Source organism: Haemaphysalis longicornis, unplaced genomic scaffold, assembly GCF_048455015.1.
Source record: "Haemaphysalis longicornis isolate Haplotype H1 unplaced genomic scaffold, Haemaphysalis longicornis Haplotype H1 scaffold_3, whole genome shotgun sequence".
NCBI lineage: Eukaryota > Metazoa > Arthropoda > Arachnida > Ixodida > Ixodidae > Haemaphysalis > Haemaphysalis longicornis.
The window spans coordinates 62,649,619-62,673,984 of NW_027526335.1; the positions used below are offsets into that span (position 1 = coordinate 62,649,619).

The window sequence follows — 24,366 nt, forward strand, 5'->3', positions numbered from 1 at the left end:
CACCAGTCAATTCATATAAACGCGTGTGTTCCGTCTGAAATCTTGTCCCATCCGCGCTTTTACTCCAAAGAGCACTTCAAACTCAAACTACGAAGGGAAAAATCATACTTATGGCTTCGCTAAGGTTATACTAGTTTCCGCAACACGTTATACTTAGTGTTACGTGGGAGACGAACGCAACTAAACGAGAGCGAGGAAAACCAAGTAAAAGCGACAAATTAAGCTACAGAAACAAGAAATGGGCTCTCCGGGTATGCCAGCTCGTGCCCCGCAATGCGGGGTCCTCCGAGCCCTCGCTCGGGGGTGGGAGATCGTCCGCATTAACTTTCCTCACGGCACAAAACATGGCGGCGACGATCCTGATTTGGACGGGTGGCGGGGTACGCCGCAGTGGAGAGGGCCATCGCGTTGCGTCACGCCTGGGGAAAGGGCAGGCTCAGCGGAGGGAGCAAATGGGGAAAAGACGGGGGCGGAAAGGGGGTCAGCCCGAAACGGGACAGCGCCAGGATCTGGGCCACTGGCGCACACCAGTCGATACAGCGCTGGCCTGTCCTTCGCCGAGATGTCCATCCCCGGCGGAGCTGTGTCGCGACCGCCTCGACGCTGGTGTACCATGAACGTGTTGGGATTCTCAGGTCCTGCGACTGTACCACCGAAATTTACGACACAAGGGAAACGTTGAACAACAACAAGTCTGAACACGAACTTGTAGCCTGTCGTTGCGCTCTCTCCAAACTTTCCCAACCGTTTGTAGGCCTCAGTTTTATGAGCCTATTCACTCAAGCCAAGTCGCCCAAGCATAACTAACTTCTATTCGTGTACATTATTATTTTGAGTATTTTAATGATTGTGCGTGTTAGAGCAAGAGCGATAGGCTTCTGTTTGAGTAAGAGGGAATTGGGACGGGGATGTGGTCAGCCTCCCATGTAAAGGAGGCCGTGAGCATGCGCCGAATGTAGTGCGCGTTGAACTGCAGGACTTCTTGAATCTCCGATGCCAAACTGGTCAGAGGAATCTCCCACTGCTCAAGAGATGTGTTCGTAACGGGGTTGAGGTTAAGTGGGCAGGAGATTGCGAGGTGATACGTCGTGAGGGGTGACTTTGTCTGGTGAGAATGGTTTAGAATTGCCTGGCCATTCAGCAGCAAGATTACGAGAAGCAACCGCATTCTTCTGGATCCTCCACTTTGAAGACAATGAAGCTTCGAATTTCGCGCCGCCTCCAAGCGCCGTTGCCGTGGCTCCGTTAACTCCGTGCTGTCTAGGGCATAGTACAGGGCAGTATGGGAAACTCCACCTGTATCTAGTCCAGCTGCGTGCTGTTTGGGTTCTTTTGGGAACGTTTATTGGGGAGCACGTTTGGCCTCTGTTGGTGGTGTTCGGTTGATTCATATTTTTTTTGGACGCACTTTAGTTACATCTCGGCACTTTTAGCTTGCCGTTCAGCTGTAACATCACGAGAAGCATCCACCCTCTTCTTCTCATTTTTCTTCTCTCAAGAAGATGCAGCAGTGGCTGGCGCATTGTTCTGGGCTTATACCCCCGCGGAAGGATTATTGAAAGTGGGGCGTATGAAGCTCACTCCAAAAGAAAGACCCTATAATAAGGCAGTATTAGTAGTAGTAGCTTTTTTTTTTGCCCGCAATGGGAAAAAGGAAAGGGATGAAGTAGAAGAGGGCGTCTTCTACTCGTCTCCCTCTCCTCTCCTTCAGTCGTCGGCCAGAAGCCTTTTGATTCTGCCGGCGACCTCGGCCATCCGGACGACCCGATGTTGCGTATCCTGGTCGGAGCTGAGCGAGTCGCTCTCATTGCTCCATATTCGTGACATTAAACGAGTAGTCGCTCCTAGCATTTGCTGCGCCATTTTGACTCTGTCTGGAAGGCATGACCGTAACATGTGGTAGAGGTCCGCCCATCCCACGCATAGCTTAGAATCTCCACAATAAGGCAACGCTTTTACGTGCCGTGTGTTACTGGGTTTTTATACATAATTTGTTACGGGAGGATCTCCAACTGAGTCAGCACCTGACCGCGAGCCGCGTTAAGAGGGCATAATAAAACCGTAGATAATGTGAAACAGCACAATGGGATTACTAGCACCACAGTACGCCCGCCGTCGCCGCCCACTCCGCATTTTCGTAGGACGGTCCGTTCAAGGCAGTCGCCTTGAAAATCTTGGCAGCCTAGCGGCTACGATTACCCTTTGAGAAGCAGAGTAGCATGAGCTTGATACCCGAAATAATCACAGCGTGTGTGGGCGGCGAAAAAAAAAGATATCCAAACCATAGCGCCTCTAATGCTTCCTCCCGACCCCACTACAACCTTGTTAATAACTTGCCACGCCAGCCGTACTTGATGCAGAAATGCGCCTCAACATGTCGTAACAGCGGAGCTGATTAATCTTATGCTTGGTCTTGTAGCGTTAGCAAAAAAAAAAAAATCCCAGAAAAAAAAATTGCGCCGCCTGTAAAGGGTGCACCACCGCAGACAGAGTATTATAACAGTGAAGCCGGCTTTCAGACCTGCTCAGGTGTGGTAACAAGGGCATATGTGTATACACCGCCATGACTATATCATTTTAAATGTGATAGTTTTTATTGTGCTACTAAAACGCAGAAAAAATGCCGCAACTTGCACTACTGGTGCATGGTTGAGAAACAGTGGAGTTGGGGGTAGACCTCACTTCTTCCCCCTGGGATCCGCTGCTGTCAGTGGGGGGGGGGGGGGACCAACAGGAACGGCCTAATCCGGCTAAACTTGGCTTCACACCTCAGCTTAGCGTAGCCTAGCAAGAACATCGCGAAACTTTGCAAAACTGGAAGACGCTAGGCCTTCCCAGCGCCGCTGTTTCTCTAGCCTTGCACCACTATTTGAAGCTGCGCCAATCTCTCTTGCTGAAACCAAGCGTACGTCATACCCCCGCAGCGAATCCGTTTCATTCTTCGCTAACGTTGTCGCTGACGTAAACCAGGGGAATAAAGAATTGAAAATCATGCCAGTTCATGTATCGGAAAATGAGAAAAGGGAATAAATTTCGCCAAAAATTCAAAATACCGCATGCGCGTCACGCAGTGCGCGCGGATCGTTGCCACCCCGATCTCTTTCTCGCGTGCCTGTTCGAAAGCATATGCCACGGTGCCCCATCCCACGCCCGCAAGAATTGATTGGTCAGGTTGACAGGCAACGGTTTTTGCGTTTGAACACAACTTGTTCCGTTTTTTTTTTTATTCGCATCTCAATGAAGCGCAAAAACGGCAGACGACTTTGCTAATGCAACCACGGAACACAGTGTGGAAGTGGCATGGCTTCCTTCCTATAAAACGTAATTAATATCTCAATGCGTGTATGTTCTATAGAATTGCGTGGGTATGTAGTGCAAAACATTCGTAAGCTTCAAAGCATTCTAATAGTACACTATGTAGGTGTGTTTACTAGAATAATAGTAACTACATTAACTAGCATGACAACAGCAACTGCCAAGTAAATGACGGAACTTAGGCCTAACGTTTCGCTCTGAGGTCTTACGATGTCAACCGGTACCCGCAGCTTATGGCACAATCAGTAGACTGAGGAATTCTTCCAGCGGGCACCGCTTGACGCCGATAGACCTCAAAGGGCGACGTTAGGCCCGACGTTAAATGTTAGGCCTAACATTATGCCGAATTCCACCCCAGTTTTCGTCACAAGGCGAGGGGATCACGATTACTTACAGGGTTACCTGTGTGCCATTCTACCCTCCTATTTACTTATGACGCCACTTTTTCTATTGTGGAGCGTTAGGGGGACCGCTGTTCCTCCTGAGAAAAATCGGCGAACGGGGAAACGCTTGTTGAATAGTGAAGTTGTAGTGGAAATTGTGATAAGAAAAAAGCCACCGTCAAGGGTCCTCCTCCTCCTACTACTTACTAACGAGAGGAGGAGGATGATATGCAACTACTTTTAACGAGAAGCGCGATCCGGCTCACGATTCGGTTATTTACACGACTTTTGCAGCGGGTTTCTTGCATGGTTAATAGAGAGTTATAGCAGAGCGTAGAAACTGTCCAGGTACGGTACCCGGTACGGTATACCACATGCACACAACCAGTTTTTTCGCCTCGGCACAGGCGCAGTGGCGCCGGTCGCCTACCGGGTACCGTACCGGGACCGTTTCTCCGCTTTGCTATAACTGTCTAATGACGAGCAGGTGTTAGTGATGACGGCGGTGACGACTTGAATGCCGGCACGTACGGACATGTGCACGAAGTAACTTTCTTTTTTTTTTTTTTTTTTGATGAAAGCTAAGCATACATTATGCTGAATGATAAAAGCCCGTTGGTCAGTAAGGTTGAAGGAGCGCCATTTCATTATAGGCAGTGGTGCAAAAATTCTGCGGTGGTCTGCATTTTTTCTGGGTGAGAAACCTAAAGAGACTGTGCACGGAAATGGAGCTCAAATATGCCTAAAAGCAGAAAGGAAGTGTCAGAGCCATTGTCGGCAAAAGAAACATCAGAGGTGTAGCCTGATGAGACCGCGTCCATTGGAAAACACTATTGCAGGTACTTGCACACGCATACTGTCTGCGCAATGACGTGCCTGGGGGAGTCGCCATATCGTTGAGAGTATTGACGTGTCGGCCTCTGTTGCTCCGAATGTGTATTTACGGTAATAATTGCTCTAGGCGTGGATGAAAAAAAGGTAAATGAAGGGCTTTTTGGTTTGCCATCTTGTAACGTTATTTCGAGAAACACAGAAACGTGAATATTTTATCAAAAAAAAAAAAAAAAAAACTCGAATTCCTCGAAATGCCTGCAGTTCTTATAGGCATCTAAATTCGTTAAAAGTATCAAGACAGATTGTAGTGCAACAATTACATTAAGAAAGGAATTACCCTTTTGTTTCTGTAACAAAAAAAAAAAAATAAAAACGGCAGAGGCATTTAAGAGTGCTCATCAGTAGGTAAGCGAAAGCCTTATATTCCCTAGGATGAAGGGTTTCCTAGCAATGCTCTTACATGCTATAAAGTTGTTTTGGCAGGTACTGTGGGTGCCGGCACCTTTTTCAGCACCAAGAAGAGCAGAAGCGTCCGCAAAGCCGGCAGGGCGTGCCGCGATGCGCCGGGCATAGCGCACTGGTTTGTTGTAAAGTTCCTGAATATAGCTCTCGTAGGTATGGTGTACTAGAAAAGAGAGGTAGGTCATTTGGGGCTCGTCAGGGGTGGACGAGGGGAGGGGGGGGGGGGCTTTTCGCGATGAAATTTCTGCTGCGGAGCTCCTGTTGTAAGCAGCGTCCTTGGCGGCCGTTGCTTACCAGATGGCTCCACAAGCTTTGTTTGTTAAATTCATTTTTTATTATTTTATTTTTTTTATTTTTTATTTTTCATTTTCAATTTTTTCGGCCCATTCGTTTGTCCCCCGAACGACATACCATCTCCTAGTGCATTGTACCCCGGGGGAGCACAGTTGTGCGTCCATCCACCATATTGAGCTCCTAGTCATGAGGAAAAGCCACTCGTCCCGCATGTAGGAGCCACCACGCCGGTTGCAGCTGCGGGCGAATTCGGCGCGTGCGTGTGCTGCAGCTGGGCGGGACAGCCGCAGCCGCAGTCCTGCGCACAACTGAAAAACGGGGGTGGTGCGCAGCACTGAAAGCGGGCTTTCCTGCCACGGCGGAAGCGGCGGGCTCGTGGAAATCACGCGCACAACTTTAAGAAGCATACACAGGAACTCTAGTTTGCTGGTGACTGCGGCGCCCCCGGGTGAGGTAGTGCTGCGAGTTGGAAGCACGGCGGCGGCGTGCTGGGGCACCGTGCACCGTCACGCTTTCTCATTGTGAGGCATAGTAAAGAACGCGTCCTCTTTCTTTCCCGCTGGTTTTACCCCGGTAAGCTCTGGCGCCGTCCGCCTCATGGCGTGTTTTTATGGTCATCCGTCGGTCATGCCGCCTACGCTGCAGCCTTTTCTTGTAACGGGATACACAAAGCTCTCACTGAGAAATACACTAAAGGTTATCCTCGTTCTTTTTGTATAACACCTATTAAGCTGACGGCATTAAGATACGGTTTTTTTTATTCCAAAATGTTTTTCAGGCTGCAAAACTTCGCCTTTTATTGTAACGTCGAAGTGTCCGACATTGTTTTTCTTTTCGTACCACATCTGAGGCATTCTGCACTTACCTTTTTTCGCCGGTAGGCGACATTCGACGTTGCTGTGCCGTAAGGATTTAAAAAACAATAAGTTCTACTAATTTTCTTCCTCTGAAGCTCCAGATTTCCAGAATTGCTGGTTTCCGGAACTTAACCTCGTCTGAATAAGTTAAGGGTTCGCAAGGTTACACTGTAGGAAGTATTTTTCCCCGCTCAATTAAAAAAAAACTGTGGTTGATTCCTCTGTCATAGGAATCAGTAAAACACGAAAGTGTAATGTGCAGCGAAATCTGCAGCTGAGCATGATTTGCTGGTCGGCGGATGTCTTGTGGGTGTGCTTGACGATCGAGGCCCTGCTGGCGGTTCGCTTCGCCAAAGGTGTACTGGCGTTATTTTCGTGACAGATATTACGTCAGTGAAATCTTGGGGTATCGTGGCATTAAACACTGTCGTGTTAAAATATAAAACCCGAAAACGAACAACCCTAAGTATAACGTACTCTTTAGTACTAAAGGTTGCTTCTTCGCAAGAATATTCTGTGTGCAGGGGTGCATCCTTTACAGGCCACCTGCTTCGTTGTACTGGCGTTACTTCCGTGACGGGTGTGACGCAAGTAAAATCTACGTGAATCCCGGAACAAAACGTCAAAATACCGTCATGCTCATAGTGTGGGGTTAACGGGCTAACTTGGAGCTCTATTTTCCCGCGCGAATCGATATACGTGGGAGCATAGTGCGCGTATTTCTACGCAGTAGTAGGTCCGTACTTCATTCTGACTCGACAGTGCATCCCCACCACAACATGTTTCTCCCAGCACGAAAGCGAGAACACGGCGCACACTGATAGCGGAGCGTTGAGCGGTCGCTCCACTGTATGCAGCGTCGGTACAACCTCCCCGAAAGCGGCTTGCGCGGCGAAGGGGGACCCGGCGCACAGCGTGGCCTGCGCGTGGGTATCGTCTATTAGCAAGAGTGCAGCCGGCGCTCCTCGGAGCACAAAGAAGCGGAGGAATCGGGTTCAGAGGTGGGGGCGACGAATGAGATCGCAAATTGAACCCGACGCACGCTACGACCCTCTCGTCGTGCCGGGTGAAATTGGAAGGAGGGAAGGAGAGAGGGAAAAGGCACACGGTGGAGAGGCGGGAGCTGAAAGGGCGCCGTGTTACGAAGGCTCTCAAAGATATTTCGGATGGGGCCTTCAGGTTGTACTACCCATGAGTCCAAAATAAAAAAAAATTCTTTGTCTCTGTTTCTAAGCGCCTTTGCAAGGCGTTTAGAAACAGAGACAGAGAATCATACGACCGCCTCCATTGAGTTCATTCTGTGCTCGCTTTTCGCAATCACCCGCCGCGGTGGCTCAGTGGCTAAGGCGTTCCGCTGCTGAGCACGAGGTCGCGGGTTCGTTTCCCGGCCGCGGCGGCCGCTTTTCTGATGGAGGCAAAAAGCAAAAACGCCCGTGTGTACGAGATTTCGGCGCACGTTAAAGATCCCCAGGTGGTCAAAATTAATCCGGAGCCCTCCACTACGGCGCGCCTCATCGCCTGCGTTGCGTCGGCGCGTTAAACCCTACAATCAATCAATCAATCAAGCTTTTCGCAATCCGGTTACATCCTAGCTAGCCCGCCCGTAGACACAGAGTCACCGCTTACCTGAACTTCAAAAATTAGGGTATATCGATTTCGGCGTGCTAGTTCCTTGTTTCTTTCTTTCTTTCTTTCTTTCTTTCTTTCTTTCTTTCTTTTTCTTCTTTTTCTTCTTTCTTTTTATATCTTTCTTTATTTTTCTTCTTTCTTTCCTTCTTTTTCTCTTTCTTTCTTTCTTTCTTCATTTCTTTCCTTCTTTATTTATTTTCCACATACTCGCTGGTCTGTGCGCTGGGGTGCTCGCACTGTCGATCAAAGCACCGTCTCTGGACAGGGACGCCGCACATCGTGAGCGAACGTAGGACGCGCGCAAGGATAGGCGTACTAAAAAAAAAAAAAGAAAAGCAAAACTCCGTGCACTTTACTCCGTACTCTGTGTAAATTAAAAATCAGATGCTTCCCGAGGCACGTATTCGCCTGCTCCTCATTTTTGTTCTCTTCCTATAGCGTGACCCGGGGTAGTCCCGCACTGGCCGTGTACGTGGGGAGTAGAGGGAGTTGGGGCTCCGCTGCTCGTCTTGGGAGCCCGACAACCGCGTGTCACGCGAGCAGTTCCGGTCGTAAATAAATAACAAGAGCCTATGACGCGCGGTAAATGACACGGCGCCGTCGCGCGTCCCGTGCGGAGGGATGCGATCAATGCGCGCCAGTTGCGGGCCGCAGCTACAACGTTCCAGGGCGTTGAGCACTCTTGTCTCTGCGTTACTCTCTTCCCGAGCGTCCAGTCGTACGAGACAAGAAACGGCAACAAAAAACATGGCGAACAGAAGTAGCTGTCGAGCGGTGTCTTATATATTTGTTACATGTTGTGTTTCCATCGCGGTGAAGGCGGTAAAATAGGGCGACATTCGGTAGGGCAGTGTCTGTCAACCATGAGTGTGCCACGGACCCCTTTCGGGCCAGCAGAACTGATGGAGGACGCTACGATGAACTATGTTGATCGTGTCATAATGTCAAACAATTTGCACTTGCAGCTAAAGTCGTCAACATGCTTGTTTAATGACCGCCTTTTATGTGTGACTCCTATGCTTGTGCGTGTCATAATGTCAAACAATTTGCATTTGCAGCTAAAGTCGTCAACATACTTGTTTAATGACCGCCTTTTATGTGTGACTCCTATGCTTGTGCGTGTCATATTGTCAAACAATTTGCTCCTGCAGCTAAAAGTAACCCAGCGTTTTGTCTGTCTTGCTTTTTCGCATAGCTGGTGTGTCGGGCAAAAAGGCAACGTTAAAACAACGCGGATAAATAAAGCGAAGAACTCATGTAGCCAAGTTACCTTTTTTGCATTTCCAGCAAGGTTTAGCAAAAAGGATAAACGAAGAGGGCGGGGGAATGGGGGGGGGGGGGGGGGGGGAGGGGGGAGCTGCCGGGAGGGCTTCGCGGACCCCTGAAATGCCCTCGCGGACCCCCTGGGTTCCGCGAACCCCCATTTGAGTGCCACTGTGCTAGGGGTACGTTTAATCCTGTAATGCACGAATATGGTAGTGAATGTAGTTGTTCCGGGATAGCCTAATGACTGGTATTGAGTAGACATACGTAAGCTGTCATGAACAGCGTAATGCATAAAACCTTTACTTAAAAGAACCCGTAAAACGACATTAGGTGCGGCTGCACTGAGTCGGTCGCTGTTTTGTTTGGGTTGCAGCTGATGGCCAGACTAGCCTGGTAATGTCATGTGAGCGATAATCTTTCCTGAGCGTTCGTGCGTCGCAATTGATAATGAAAATAAGTTGTATGTTCCTTGAATATTCGGTGTCAATGTAATCAAGCAAAAGTTCACCCCTTCCCCTTCTCTACCTCTTTCTTAGCTATTTTTGGGGGGCTCTTCCCTGGATCTTAATGTAGGCACGCTGTTTGTGAGGAAAATATGTATTTTCGGCTCCTTAAAGGGACCCTGCAACACTTTTTTCAACTTTTTTTGAAATCTTAAATGCTTTCAGAACGTAGTCACCCAACACACCCAGTACCCAACACACCCAGTAGGGGGTCGCGAAGTACCTCAGCCAAAAATTACTGCTCTAGGCCCATCAGATGACTTGAAAACTCTCTCGAAAGATTTTTCTCTCTTTCCCGGTCTTGGCATTCTTCGACGGCTCGAATTACGTCACTAAGGTCATGTAGCGGCTGTTGGCCGGTTTTAATTCAGTTGGTGCAACGAACGCTTTTCGATAGCAGCTTAAAAAAAGCCACAAAAACAAAACAGAAATGGAAGGCGTATCTGGTGCGACGAGCAAATCACGGAGTGCTGCTCCGTGCTAGCGATAAATATAGCTTTCGCAGTGATTCCAGACTCGAAGGAAAGAGTGAAAGAGCTTGTCGTCAAAAGTGGTGCAGGGTCCCTTTAAACACTCATTTTCTGTTGTACCTCCCACAGTCCGTTAAGTTGACAGCTAGTACGAAACTCTGTAGGTGGCCGATACGCTACTTTTTTGTTACTAGCTGTTTTCAACAACATCGCGGTCGGTCAATACCGAAAAAGTTGAGAAAACCTTTTAATGCCACGCCAGTGTATACACTCTCCGAAGCGGTCTTCCGCCGATCATTCTTTGCATGCTTCTTTAATTCTTGATGGGCAACTTTTACTGGCGATGTCTTAGCCGTGTAACTTCTTCTACGACTCCACTAAAGCTACCTACAAATAAGTTCGCCACAGGTACTCCAATAGTTATTACTGACACAGCACCAGGCAGAACCGCTATCGAAAGCATCCGCTCTCGAAGGGACGCTTATTGTGACTTTTCCCTCGTTTAGTTACGTTTATGAAAAATTTAGTCAAGCTTGCATTCAGGCGCGAGACTTCAATGGCGAAGCTGTTGTGGGTGAGCCTTGCCGGACACATAGTCAAGTTTCAGTATCATTGTTTATTTGCATTGTTGCGGTGCTAGTAATCGTCGTCATTTGCTTTGAAAAGGTCGTCGTGTTCTTCGCGGCGAGTGGTGGATTGTAGGCTTCCACTGTAAACTTCCGCCAGCTCAACTGGCGAAGCTTGCACCAACTCACGCAAGGCTTCGAAGCTGCAGGATTTGTTTATACGTGAGCACTGAAGGACACATTACCACGCATTTGTGCAAGTTTGAAATTGTTTATTTACATGTTTCGTCGTTGCTTCGCAATGCGCTTGTAGTAGTCATCGTCATATACATCGATATCGTCGTGTTCCTCATGCCCATCATTACATGCGCGGTAGTGCTTGGCGACAGCGCTGGAGTTTTTTTTAACGCGAAAGTGTTTCGTGCCTGGATACACCAACATTTCACTGACGTGATATCCGTCACGGAAATGACGCAAGTACAACGGGGAAAGCGGCCTGTAAAGGGTGCACCCCTGCACACAGGGTCTTCTTGCGGAGAGGCAACTTTTGGCACTGAAGCGTGCGTTATACATAGGGTTGTTCGTTTTGGGGTTTTATATTTTAGCACAAAAGTGTTCTATGCAGGGATACACCAAGATTTCACTGACGTCATATTCGTCACAGAAACGACGCCAGTACACCTTTGCCGAAATGATCCGCCAGCAGGACGTCGCTCGCCAAGCACACCCACAAAACAGCCACAGGCCTGAAAATCATGCTCATTTTGCTGCAGATTTCGCTGCACATTTCACTTTCGTGTTTTATCGATTCCTATGACAGAGGAATGAAGCACAGTTTTTTTTTTTTTGCTAAAGCCACTGCACGAACTGGGGACTCAGCGGTAGCCGCGAGGCACGCGCTCACGAGCTCTCCGAATTTTCTCGGTATTTTTTTTTTGCAACGGCGTACTTACGACTTGCACAACAGTTCCACTGTTAAAAAAACAGATCACTCTGACGTAACAGGCTAGGAGATCGCATTTTAAACGAACACTTACCCGCTCGCAGCTTTAAACAAATCGTCGGCCTTTTCATACGTTGGAAGTACAGATATACAACGGTCGGCGAAGGTTGGCGTTACGAGTAAATACGGCAAATGCAATGAGACACCCTCGAAAAATTGAGGCCGTTTGACCTTTCGCCAGCAGCCATCGGCCCTGGATTATGGCTTCCCCGCATGCAAGCGCCGTCGCGTTGTGTGGCAAACACTCCGGGTTGCTCAACGCAATCCGCGAGATGGAAAAAGGAGCGCGGCGAGCACGTTCGCGGCTAGCTTCTCATTAAGCTCCCACGACAGAGTGCCCAGAATCACTCCTCGCGATACGCAGGGCTCGAATGCGCTCTCTTTATTTTCAAAGTTTTTTAACCTCCAACCGGTGTTCGCGGCTTCTGTATTCATTTCCCGCGGTTTTCGTTTCCGGGCGCGGTTTTTTCCTTCTCGCTCTGGTATTACGGGAGCGTTTACTTCCTCAAGGTGGACGAAGAAGGTTTCATCATGCAGCTCCGCTTCGTCTTAGAGGGAGGAAAATAAGGCGCGCCTTTTACGATATTGCTTTCGCTTTCGCCCGCTTTTTCATTAATTTCTAATCTCTCCGGCTGAAATCCAGAGTTGTTTACCTGGCAATCCTGCCCTGCTGTTTTTCCTTTGAGTCGTCTTGTTTTTTTCTTGTCTTTTCGCGAGAACATCCTCGGGGCTAGCAGGGAGAGAGAGAAAGAGAGAAGGACAGAGCGAGACTCAGCGTGGCCTTAGTTGCGGCAGATAGATTGCAGCGGATTCTTTCATGCTGCGCCGGTGCAAGCCACCGAGGAAATCAAATATTCAGCTCCGCTCCAATGGAGACCAACCTCATTAAGCGTGGAGAGAACACCCCGCTCTTCATTTTCCTTCTTATTTGCCGGTAGGAACAAACACGTGGTTGCCTGTGGCGTTGTTTGCGCGTGGTCAGGAGCCTAGCGTGGACTGGTGTGCTTCGTCACTCCCGTACAGGCCCTAGCTTGGACTACCGCGTTGTTTTCAAAGAGCGCGCAACCTCTAATCTGTCCCGACCGCTTTCAAAATAGCTGTGACAGCACAAAATCGATCAAAATAAAAGGGAAGGGAATCAAAAAGAAGCCGATTCGGTAGCTTAGGGACGATATGTTTCTTGGCGATTAAATAAAATTACGAAAAAAGCATTTTTGGCGATAAACTAGAGAGAGTTTGTGTGATTATGCATAAGCGAAGTTCAATAATCTAGTGTTTGCCAATAAGTTGCACAAGGCTCCACCAAGACACAATTCTGTTTTCTCTGAGCTGACACAAATAGAAACACCACGGTGACCCGGTGAAGAAGGCATACATGTGTATGCAAACACGTGATACATATTTCTGACGGTGTCGAAATGACGCTTCCTACCTATCAGAATAAAATCATTGAACTGACTGGTTATTTTCTACTTTTCTCATCTGAGGCAATGTTATTTTGCAACCTGGATGGCCTACTTCCGGTTTTCATCTTGATATGGCTATGTGGAGCAGCTTTACTGCCACCTGTCGACGAAGTATACTTCGGGTTGTGGTTACATTGCGTGAGCCGAAATTAATTGATATATACGTTTACTACATATACTACCTCGCGAAGAGAGAGACGCGAGGTAGGAAGAGGAAAACTGCACTGACTTGAGGGAGGTAAAAAAAAGCGCGCCAATCCACCCTGTGTAGGGGGTTGGAAAATGAAGATGTAAACGACACCCACAACGATTGCCCATACGACGTCACTTGAATTCACACACGTGGCTCTACAAAAAGTGAAACCAGAGACAAGTGAAATGCACTTTACCACATCCTTTATTACCTCAGGGAGATATTCTTTGCTAAGGTTAGATCAATGCATTGTTAATGAACGGTGGTTGGTTGAGTTGTATTGGTGTAGCACATGAGTGAAAACTCTTTTTTTATATAATTAAACGAAGCTCCAACCGGGTGTTAGACAATCTCACTTCTCCTTCGTCTCTGCCGTCGCCGACGGAGGCGACGAGATCGGCGGCAGAGACGGAGCGGAAGTGCGACGCCATGCGTTGGGGTCAGTTTTCTCATTTTTAAACCTCCTAGAGCATGCGCAAAGCATGCACACGGCTGCTACACGTGCCGGGGGTGGAGCGCACAACGGCGCGAGAGTTCGCGTGACGCTATCATATTGCAATTCAGCGAGAACGCAGGAGGTAAACCCTCAGATATGCTCGGTGAGTGCACCATCTGTCTCCCCCGTCTCCGTGTGGGCTCGTAGCTCAGTCGGTGAGACAACGGGCACTCCTACCGTTCATCTATTCGTTCCAGGGTCGATTCCTGGTGGTGCCAGCAACTTCTTTTATTTATTCGCGAGAGTTTTGTGTTGGCACCAACGGTCGCGACAGAACCCTTGGAGGGGTAGAGGTAAAAAGCTTCGCTTTAAAACAAGTTATAAGCTTTAATTTAAAGAAAAACCAGTCGCACAATACAACGAGGACGGCTACTGCATGCATGATGAAAACAAAAAACAAAAGAACAAAGAGAGAAAAAGCCTAGTAAATCAAAGTAATGTTTTCAGATTACCATTACGCAGAGATGCTGCCAATTTTACCTCGGTCAAATTTAAAATAAACGCTGCTGTTAAGACTAGACCAGCTATACTTTTTATGTGTTGTCCTTGCCCGTGCCTCTTCGTTACGATCTCGTCGTGACTTCACGCAATACAAAACATCGCCAAGGGCAACAGAGAGTGAAACAGAGACCAGCAAATGGCAAGAAAACAAAAAAGCGGGAAGGCTATGTGCATTGCCCGCGGGATGTAATAAAAAGAAAACCGCCTCGCCTGCTCTTATTTCTCCTCATCCATTTTCCGCAGAACCTCGAGATGAAGACCACAGTGGCCGTGAGAGGGGAGGATGTGTGGGAAAACAATCAAGGGCACCCCGGTGTTTGAGATGAGACGGCTCCGACGAGATTGAAGGAGAACCGCGAGGTGTCGCTAATTGCACTTCCCGGGCTCCGACACGAAGGCACGCGGTGTAGGGGAAGATGGGTCGCCTCGTACGTTCGAGGTGGCTTACGCTGAGGGAAACAAGACCTCGCTTTTTTACGGCTGTCATAATTTGGGTCTTCGCGCGGGACACGAACGAGCAGCGTTACGGCCGACGTGGAGGCAACGGCAGTACGCGTCCTCGCGGCCTGCGGAATGGCAAAGACGTATTCCTGGGAATACTTTTTTTTCTGTTTCAAATATTTTGATCAAGCCAGAGATTATAAGTTTGCTGCACTGAAAATCATTATGCGGCTCTCTCTTTTTTTCCGCATTGACCACCAGAGACAGACTGCACCGAGAAAAGACGCTAAAATGGAGAATAGAGAGCCCGGACATACAATTTAACTCATAAATGTCATCGGCTGCGTGATATTGCGCAATGAAAACTGGCCATTTTGAAGTGCGCAACGTTACAATGCATGGAAGAATTAAGCCGTAGTAACGTGGAAAACCGGGTTAGCTGGTACAAGTTCATCTTCACAGCGCAAACGAACGGGACAAAGACAGGTGGAAACACAGGACAAGCGCTGAACCAGAACTAAACTTTTATTGAAGAAGCACAAATATATAGTCAGCGAGGGAATAAAATTAAGCGTAGAATGGTAGACAGGTAGAAAGCCTTTATACTCTGTGTGGACAGGTTGTGTCCACTCTTGTGTGTCTCTTGTCCCTGCGCTGAATTTAGCCATGACCAACCAACTTTTCCAAAAAACCACACTTATGTGGCAGCGCAGACTATATGTTGTTTCGGGTTACATTTATGTGCGGGGCTTCTTCATGCGCCTAATTTCTATTTCTATTCTATTTCTATTTTCTATTTCTATTTTTCGAATATTTTTTTAACGCCTGCCTTGCTTTAGTTTCGCCCATTGCTACGCTGACGAATATCTCCTGCAATGCTGATTTTGATTTTAGGGTTTAACGCGCCGACGCAACGGAGGCGATGAGGCGCGCCGTAGTGGAGGGCTCCGGATTAATTTTGACCACCTGGGGATCTTTAACGTGCGCCGAAATCTCGTACACACGGGCGTTTTTGCTTTTCGCCTCCATCAGAAAAGCGGCCGCCGCGGCCGGGAATCGAACCCGCGACCTCGTGCGCAGCAGCGCAACGCCTTAGCCACTGAGCCACCGCGGCGGGTAATCCTCCTGCAATGCTGATGAGGTGTCGGTTAGTGCGGTTACAACAAATTTATGTTCTTTTCTAATGCGATATCCTTAAAAGGCCTGTTCTACCCAAAACCTTGGTTGATTTCTCTGTCATATGAAGCTGAAAAACACGAAAGTGAAATGTGCAGCGAAATCTGCAGCTGAGCATGATTTGTGGGGCGGCGGCTGTCTTGTGGGTGTGCTTGGCGAGCGACGTCCTGCTGGCGGGTCGCTTAGGCAAAGGTGTACTGGTGTCATTTCCGTAACGGATAAGACGTCAGCGAAATGTTGGTGTATACCGGCATAAATCACTGTCGTGCTAAAATATAAAACCCGAAAACGAACAACCCTAAGTATAACGTACTCTTTAGTACTTAAGGTTGCTTCCCCGCAAGAAGACCCTGCATGGAGGGGTGCATTCTTTACAGGCCGTTTGCTCCGTTGTGCTGGCGTCACTTCGGTGAAGGATAAGACGTCGGTGAAATATTTGTGTATCCGGAAATAAAACACTTTCGTGTTAAAATTCGGTGTTGGTCTGCCAGCGGGGGTAACAAAAATTCCATTATCTGAGGCGTCAACATACCCCCCCCCCCCCCTTTCCTCAAATCCACATTCCATTGGCTGCGAACACGGGCATATGCCGGCTCAACTACCCCATTGGCGTCATGTGGCCGTGAATGCAGGTATGCATTGGTAGCGAACGCGAGGATGCACCGGCTTGCGCCGGGAATTCGGCGTACGTCTGATACCCAAATGGCGTAACTTAATATGTAGCCGTACACTACAGCGTACCTCATAGACCAAGTGCAGCTTCGGCGGGCAAAACTCCTATTTGGGAAAGTTGAATAAGTTCTGCTTTATATCGAATGATTCACAACGCAGTAAAAACTATGCGTTTTGCATTTAAGTTGCGTGATAGCATTCGTTCAAAATTTTCCTTGTTATAGAAATTTATTAGATTTGTTGCACCCGAGAGCTTTAAAGTCACAGTACACTAATATGTTATTTGAGATTATGTGAGAGCGGCAACATCGATGATGCTGAATGACACAAAAATAGTGACAATGATTCAGAAAATTATAATGGTGCTTGTGATAATCTGCAGCTCTACGAACTGTGCAGTCACACAAAATTTAGGATGCAGTCTAAACTCTGGCCGGGAATGCCTAGTCAGCGAGGTTTCACCGCATTAAGTTTGCTGTTACCCAAAGGTATAACCTGGTAGTGACAGCTGTTTTAAAACCAGTGTCGTTCAGATTTTCACTTTTCAAGCGTTTTTAACACATTACAATATACATTAATAAAGTCCGTGCTCAAGAAGTTTGAGTTAACATGTTTCCACCGAAATAGAAATCTGCAAGAAACTAGAGCGCCGAAGCCAGGCGTATTCCACATTGCGAGTAGGTCTTGTTTTTTAGGAAGAGCGAAAGAAAATCGCAGGGGTCTTGCTTTCTTGAGACGGCACAAAAGGCTTTGACATCTGAAAACATCGTCGCAAATATCGTCGTCCTTACTGAGATCATAGTCGTTTTAATAAGCATAATAGTAATTCTCATCGAACTTTTTTTCGTCCCCGTCATCATTCGCACCACCTTATAGGAATGGAGTCAACAACCCGTTTTGTTTTGCCATTGCTTTGTCACCATTCCCGCAGAACGGGGACACGATATGCTCCTGTATTACGTTCCGTACCACAACAACTTGTTGCCGTCTATTTTTGCCTCAGTAAACAATGCTCGCCGACAGGTGTTCTGTGAATTGTCAGTTGATTGACATCGGGGGCTGTTGTATTTGTTTTTAGGACCTTTGACACTCTTCTCATTGTGCGTCACATTGGATCAATATTACGTCCAGCGTGTGTACTACAGCATATGTCTGAAAAAAAGGAACAAAAAAACTGTTCAGTCGCACAAAAGTTAGGATGCAGACTAAAAACTTTCCTGGAATGCCTGGTCAGCCAGTTTGACCGCATTACGTTTGCTGTTATCCATTCTTAGCCGCAAGAAAGGTATTGTAAACCAAAGCACCCATTTCTTTCAATCCTTACGAATTTTAATTGACTGGTGCCTTAACTGAGTATGCAGCTATAAAACCCGCCTGAATTAAACGTGAACGGCGGTGCAAAGCCCTTAACTTGAATAAACAACTGCAAATGTAAGGAATCGTAAATGTAAAGTGTGACGAGCGATGACGAAGAGTCGAGTGGCGTTGTGCAAGACAATTGGCGATTTTGAGAAGCTAAACAAAACATCAGGGGGTAAAGTTTTCTTGCTGTCAGGTGCCTCCGCTTAATGGAGTTCATTGCGATTAATGCATTCTTTTTAACTAAAGCCGAAGTTGACACGAAACAAAAGAGTGCGGAGTTGGGTTAACCGCTTGATTTATAAAATCGAACTATTTCAACTTTTTTTTTCCTCTCTTTAACTTTCCCATTGGAACCTAGGTTCTGTTTGCTCTTGAACGGTTCAAAGGGAGGGTAAATTGACTTCTGCGCTGAGAACAATAGGCATCGATGGAGTACGTACGCAGCACTTAAGTTTGTTTAAGCTCTAGTTGGCTAAAGTCGACTATAAAATGCGAGCTGTTGAACTGATCGATAACTCGTAACGTTCCCCGCAAAGTTTGTTAAACGCAAGAACGATGGACAAAACATTAAATTGCTATTCAAGTGCTCGTGCTTTATTTACAGTCGCGCCTCTGGTCCACAAGAGCTCAGAACGACTAACGTGTAAGGTAAGGAGTGCTTAGGGAACAAACGAGCGAGTGAATAGTCTTACTTTACTTGCCTTCTCAACGCAATCGGTACAGCTGTGATGATTTCAGCTAACTTATGCTGGTTGACCACTTTGTTTGACTAGATTCTTTAAAATAACTCAACTTTCTATTTTCCTAAACTCGCGATTTGTGCGGTGATTTTTCCTTTGTTAGCCATTAAATGTCGTCTGTCCCAGCTTGGCACAATGGAAAAACTTGTGGTTACTTTAAACGCGAATGAAAGTATTCAGAGAATGTTTTGCGTTCAAGGGAGAAATATTTGACGGGGTATGAAAACAAAGGCTGCGTTGGCGATGCTATCATTGTTGCGCTAATCAATGGATACGGGATGTTCGTCCTTGCGGAAGTTGGCTGAGTTAGTAATCTTCGTGATATCGGTTTCATGGGGATCATTGTAGTCATCATCACCATCACCAGCCTATCTACGCCCACTGCAGGGCAAAGGCCTCTCCCATTATTCTCCAATTACCCCAGTCCTGTGCAAACTGCGATCAATTTATCCCCGAAAACTTCTTGATCTCATCTGCCCATCTAACTTTCTGCCGCCCCCTGCAACGCTTGCCTTCTCTAGGGATCCATTCTATTACCCTCAATGACCAACGGTTATCTTGGCTTCGCATTACATGCACTGTCCACGTCCATTTCTTCGTCTTAATTTCTACTATGTCCTTAACACGCGTTTGTTCCCTGACCCACTCATTGTAGTGCCTGAGTTTAAATTATAAGATGGCCGCCCCCAAGTATTTCACCAAATCGTTTCAATTCAAGCTGTCTGTCATCGTAAGGAAATAAGTGTGCTCGGGAGCAGCATCTCAAGATAACGAGTAGTTTCTGATGCAGCTTGAGTTATTCAGATTCTCGAAACAGCGCGCTAAAACTTGATGCGCTTCGGGCAGGGGGACTATAGATGTGGTACCGTGGCTATCTACAAGGATTATGATGTAATGGTGCTGAGTCCTTGCGTTATTTCTTTGTGGTGGTGGCCGTGCGGTTTCTGCCATGTGTGTATTCTAGCCGATTAAGTGAATGTGGTCAGCGTGTGTTTCTTGTATCGCAATGATATCAAAACTGGTGCTGTTGACGGAGATTTAGGATTTTTTTTTTACTTTATCGGAAATTTCACTTGCAACTGAGGAGGATCCAATGCACGTTCTTTTTGCGTCCACGGTTGAAAGCCACCGGTGAGTGTGAGGATAACTTGCATTGGAAATTCTCCTAGGGCGGATGTTGTTGTGTTTTTTCTGGGGCGGTTCTTTTTTTGTTCGAGAGTCGATGTCCTTTACTGTAGCGAATTTTCGACTTCGGTGCGTTGTCTGCGGAGTGTTTCTTTTTTGTCAGCAACTCGAACACCTTCGCGCCCGAAGGTGGTGAATTTTTGTGCTGCTGTTCTTTGTTTTGAGCTAGCTTGAGGTCTAATTTCTGGCCTAAAGTCTATTCAATCTGTGCGATGGCAGGTAGCGGTGGTGGGGTCGTCACGTCTGGTGCGGGTTTGGGTAGTTCTGGCAGGGGGTTACACGGGAATATAGGTTTCTGTCGAAATATTTTGGTTTGTGGGATAAGTATTTTATATCCCAACATCTGAATTTCATTTTGCGCTGTCCGCTCGCAGTGTCGGAGGCGTTGCTTGATTTCTGCGTTTTAGGTGTGGTGTGGGTTTGTGGTCTATGATTAGTGCGCTGTAGGCATTTCCATGCACTTCTCAATGTGGTGGTGTAGAAGAGGGTCAAGATCAATGAGAGAACCAGCGTAAAGTTGAAACCAGCTTACCTTGTTGGTGTTTCACAGAGGTGGGAAACGGGGGGTAGATCTCGGTTATCGTTGATATAAATGCATCGTGGCTTCGTTGTGACCAGGTCTTGACCGGCTAGCGATATTTCGGAAGCATACTGAGGAAGGGCTTGACCGGAAGCGTTTTTAACAGTCCTTGCCCGCATTTTCATGAAATACTGTTCAGTTACACGATAAGAGCTAAGGCCAGTGTATGTATATGCTGCCGAATTTTACGTAGAAATGCCGGGAACGGATGATGCCGACATGGCGGCTGTTGATGAGCAAGTCGCTCACCTCTTAGCAGAAGTCACTAAACTCCGGGGTCACCGAAAGTTGCTTTTACGCCGGAAACGACCCGACCACCGCACATACCTGACCGCAACACCCTCATCTACGATTCGCCAGCCGCAGCCATATTTTGGATCTCAAAAGTCGTCCGCAATTTCCGACAACTTGACCTCGTCGCTCTTGCGTTTTATAGTTAACCAGCTATCCCACCTAACATTAGTACTCCTAGAGAGTTTGGACTCCTAATCACCCTGGGGACTCCACGTGTATCCGGTGTCTAACAGTGGAACTACAGGGGCCTGTCATCGAAGATTGGTGAGTTAAAGTCTCGCATCTTCAACAACAAGTTGATGTCTGGGCTCTGCTGCTTCAAGAAAAAAACACCCTACCTACCATTACGGGTTTCAGTGGCCATGTGTCTCCATCTATGGTCGATGATCGTGTGCACGCTGCGGCGCCTCCGGGCAAGGCGGCCGTAATTCAAATTCAAGCCTCAAAATCAAGTTTCCCTAGAACGGTGGTGCAACTCGTATCAGGAGGTAGTGACAGTCGCAGTCCAATTTACAAGGGCAACAATGGTTGTCGTTTCTTCCTACATGAGGCCAGCAGGTGGCTCTTCCTCGCGCATTAATTTGGGGCGAGAAGCGAAAACTCCCGTGAGTTCGAGATTTCGGCGCACGTTAAAGATCGCCAGGTGGTCAAAATTATTCCGCAGCCCTCCACTACGGCGCGCCGCATCGCTTGTAAAGCGTCGGCTCGTTAAACCCAATCAATCAATCAATCAATCAATCAATCGGCATTCATTTGAGCTGGCTATTGGCTATTTGCCAGCAATGCCCAGGGTGCCAAATTATGGTGGGTGTGGACTTTAATGCGCCTCATTCCGAGTGGGGTCGCCCCGTATCAAGTCCCCGTGGCAGCCGTGTGCGGGACGCGTTTGCGGACGCCCCCTTCTTCCTGCTCAACCAGCCGGGCGCAGCGACACGGATGGTGCAGTATTCTCGCAGGGCGTCTTATGTACCGGACCTCACTTGGTGGTTGGGGCCAGGCACTTCTTTATGGCATCTGGAGTCCGATTGCTGGGGGTGCGATCACCACCCCATCATCGTAAGACTACACCCGTCGCAGGCCCGCCCGCTGCGTCACATGTGCTGTGCCGGGAGTAAAGGCAGCTTCCGGTCTATGCCGGTGGTCCCGTACGTGGAGGCCCCGTACGTGGGTGGACGTGGATCGGCCTCCAGCGGATATCGGCCTTCTTAATCTGTCGGCTGTTCGCAGGCACGCAAATCTTGCAGCCTCTCGTGATCCTGCTTCCCATCACGCCCCCGCGCGCTTGAAGTACCTAACAGCAAAGGAACGCCGATACGAAGCGGAAAGTCGTCACTGGCACACTTGGTGCGAGGGGTTTTCCTGTAAGACTTGCAATTCCTCGCTCTGGCGAACTCGCTCTAGCGAACATGGAAAGTGGGCGGTGACCCCCGGACCCGTTGCCCATGCTTGCTTTGCCGCTAGGCTATGTCCTAAAGATTTCGCCAAGGAAGCGGCCAGGGCGTTGTTTCCGCTTTATGATGTTACACCGGCCCGAAATTTTCTGCTTTGCCCAAGATCCCTCCCTGCACACATGCACAAGCCTTCATTGCCTTCTGACGTCGAAGGCATTGGTATGGCTTTTACGATAACAGAACTGCTGGTGGAAGTAGACTCCGCCAAGCAGAAAACTGCGCCTGGTCCTGGCGCTATTCCCTTCGAGGCCTTTAAGAATTTAAGCAGTGAGGTGCTCACTCAGCTCCTCGATTCCATCAACGAGACTTGGCTTAATGGCGTCGTCCCTGGCAGCTGGAAAACAGTGCGTGCCGTCCGTATACCAAAAACTGGCAAGCCAGCGACGGTACTAAAAAACCTTCGGCCAATATCACTTACGGCGACGGTTTGCAAGCTTGTAGAGAAAATGCTAGCCACTTGGTTGTCCTGGGGGCTTGACCGGCATGGGTATTACCACCCCGCGCAAATTGGCTTTCTTCCAGCGCTTGACACTGAGGACGGGCTTGGCGTTTTAGCAGCATCAACATCGTCGTCAACCCGCAGTCATGGTGTCCGGACCATCCTAGCAATGGGCATCCAAAAAGAGTATAACAACATGAGTTACGCTGCTATCCCGGACTCATTCGATATGCTACACCTTCGCATGTGGGTGCGGCCGTTCGTCCAGTCATTCCTTCAAGACAAAACATTTGCTCTGGTCATGTCCCGCCTTGCGTCCGACGAAAATGCGACATCTTGCGGCGACGGGCCTCCCCCGTCTACGTGGGCCTCATCATCATTCCCTCATGGACTTAATCCGCAAAGCAAACATTTTTTTTTGCTCATTTAATCAACTTTCGTCCTCATCAAATCATACAGTCTCACCTATGCCCTGTGGAAATATGAACACTATGTATACAGTTGACGACCGATTTTTCGGAGATGCTTGATTATTGGTACTTTTTCCCTGCGCCAGGACGTACCTAATATATTCGATGTATTACCCAGCTCAAAATTTCGGACACGATAGGACGGGCCGTTCGATTTTTCGGACTATCCAAGTACCTGCCGGACCAGATACCACGCATACTGAGGTGTGTCGACAGTGGAGAAGCCTGCTCTGTCGGTTTGCTTGGAGCCAACTTTGATGAGGATAGCGTCATCGAGCGTGGGACTGACATTGACCTGCCCATCAACGACCTTCGCACAGCAGGAATCATCTCGCTTTCTGAGTTTACGGACGGGGACAGTGAGTTGGAACTGTGCGCTGGGCTCACTGATGAAAAAATCATTCGCCAAGTGCTTGCGGAGTCTGAGAGCGACGTCGACGAGTCACCTGCAGCAGTGCAACCAACGCAAGCTGAGCTGATGCAAGCGGTCGCAACTCTTTCGCCGCCTTACTCTCGCCTAAATTCAGGCGGACGTGCTCGCACGGAAGCGAAGCATGGTTCAGTAGCGCATTCACCTTGTTTTTCCACCCACTAACCCAATAGTAAGCAATAAATTAATCTTTTTGGGGGAACACTTGCTTTTTCGGACTGCCTGATTTTTCAGACGTTTACGCGGTCCCTTAAGGGTCGAATAATAGGTCGTCGACTGTATATATAAAAAAAAAAACCCACAAGTGCTCTGCCAAATGTGATGGGGCTCGTGGTTTACTGGTTTAACATTCTGAGGTGGAGAATCCAGTGGCCGGAGACGATGATTAATTCGCCAAGTTCTTCTGGTGATCCCGCTTGGGTGCAGCGGATTACGTCGTGTACTGGTGCGGAGTTTGGTTCAGGGCAGGGAGAAAGTTCATAGAGAGGTCTGGAGAGTTTGGTATAAGGTACAAGCTTCAGTGCGTATAGTCCTCGGCTGCTGTGCTTAGAACGATCAGCTTGGGCGTTTGTTGCGTTTGGGTTGTTAAGCCGGCGCAAAAGTCAGAGACAGGGGTCGTCACTACCTTTCGCGATGCCCGTGTTATGCCCTTGTTGGTCCGTGCTGATATTATCACGTCCGTTTTTGTCGGTACACTATCTTGTTTCTAACTTCGGGTGGCTTAAGAGGTGGGTATTCATTCGACGATGGTTGATTTATCTGGAACGCCAGCTGCATTGATGTGCATTGCTTCTACGCGTGGCTGGTAGGAGTTGAGGCCGGGTCTTTCGCTTCGCATAAGCTTATGGAATAGAAATTTTGTGGGGATGCGTTACCGGTTGCGGCCGT

General features: G+C 48.1%; 2 protein-coding genes across 3 annotated transcripts in view; both read left to right on the top strand.

Annotated features, from left to right (window-relative positions):
* The window catches only part of LOC144174532 (uncharacterized), a 598,699-nt gene that overhangs the window by 317,924 nt on the left and 256,409 nt on the right, over window positions 1-24,366 (top strand). The window lies entirely within an intron of this gene.
* LOC144174529 (vesicular glutamate transporter 1-like) overlaps window positions 1-24,366 on the top strand; it is a 299,050-nt gene that overhangs the window by 75,130 nt on the left and 199,554 nt on the right. The window lies entirely within an intron of this gene.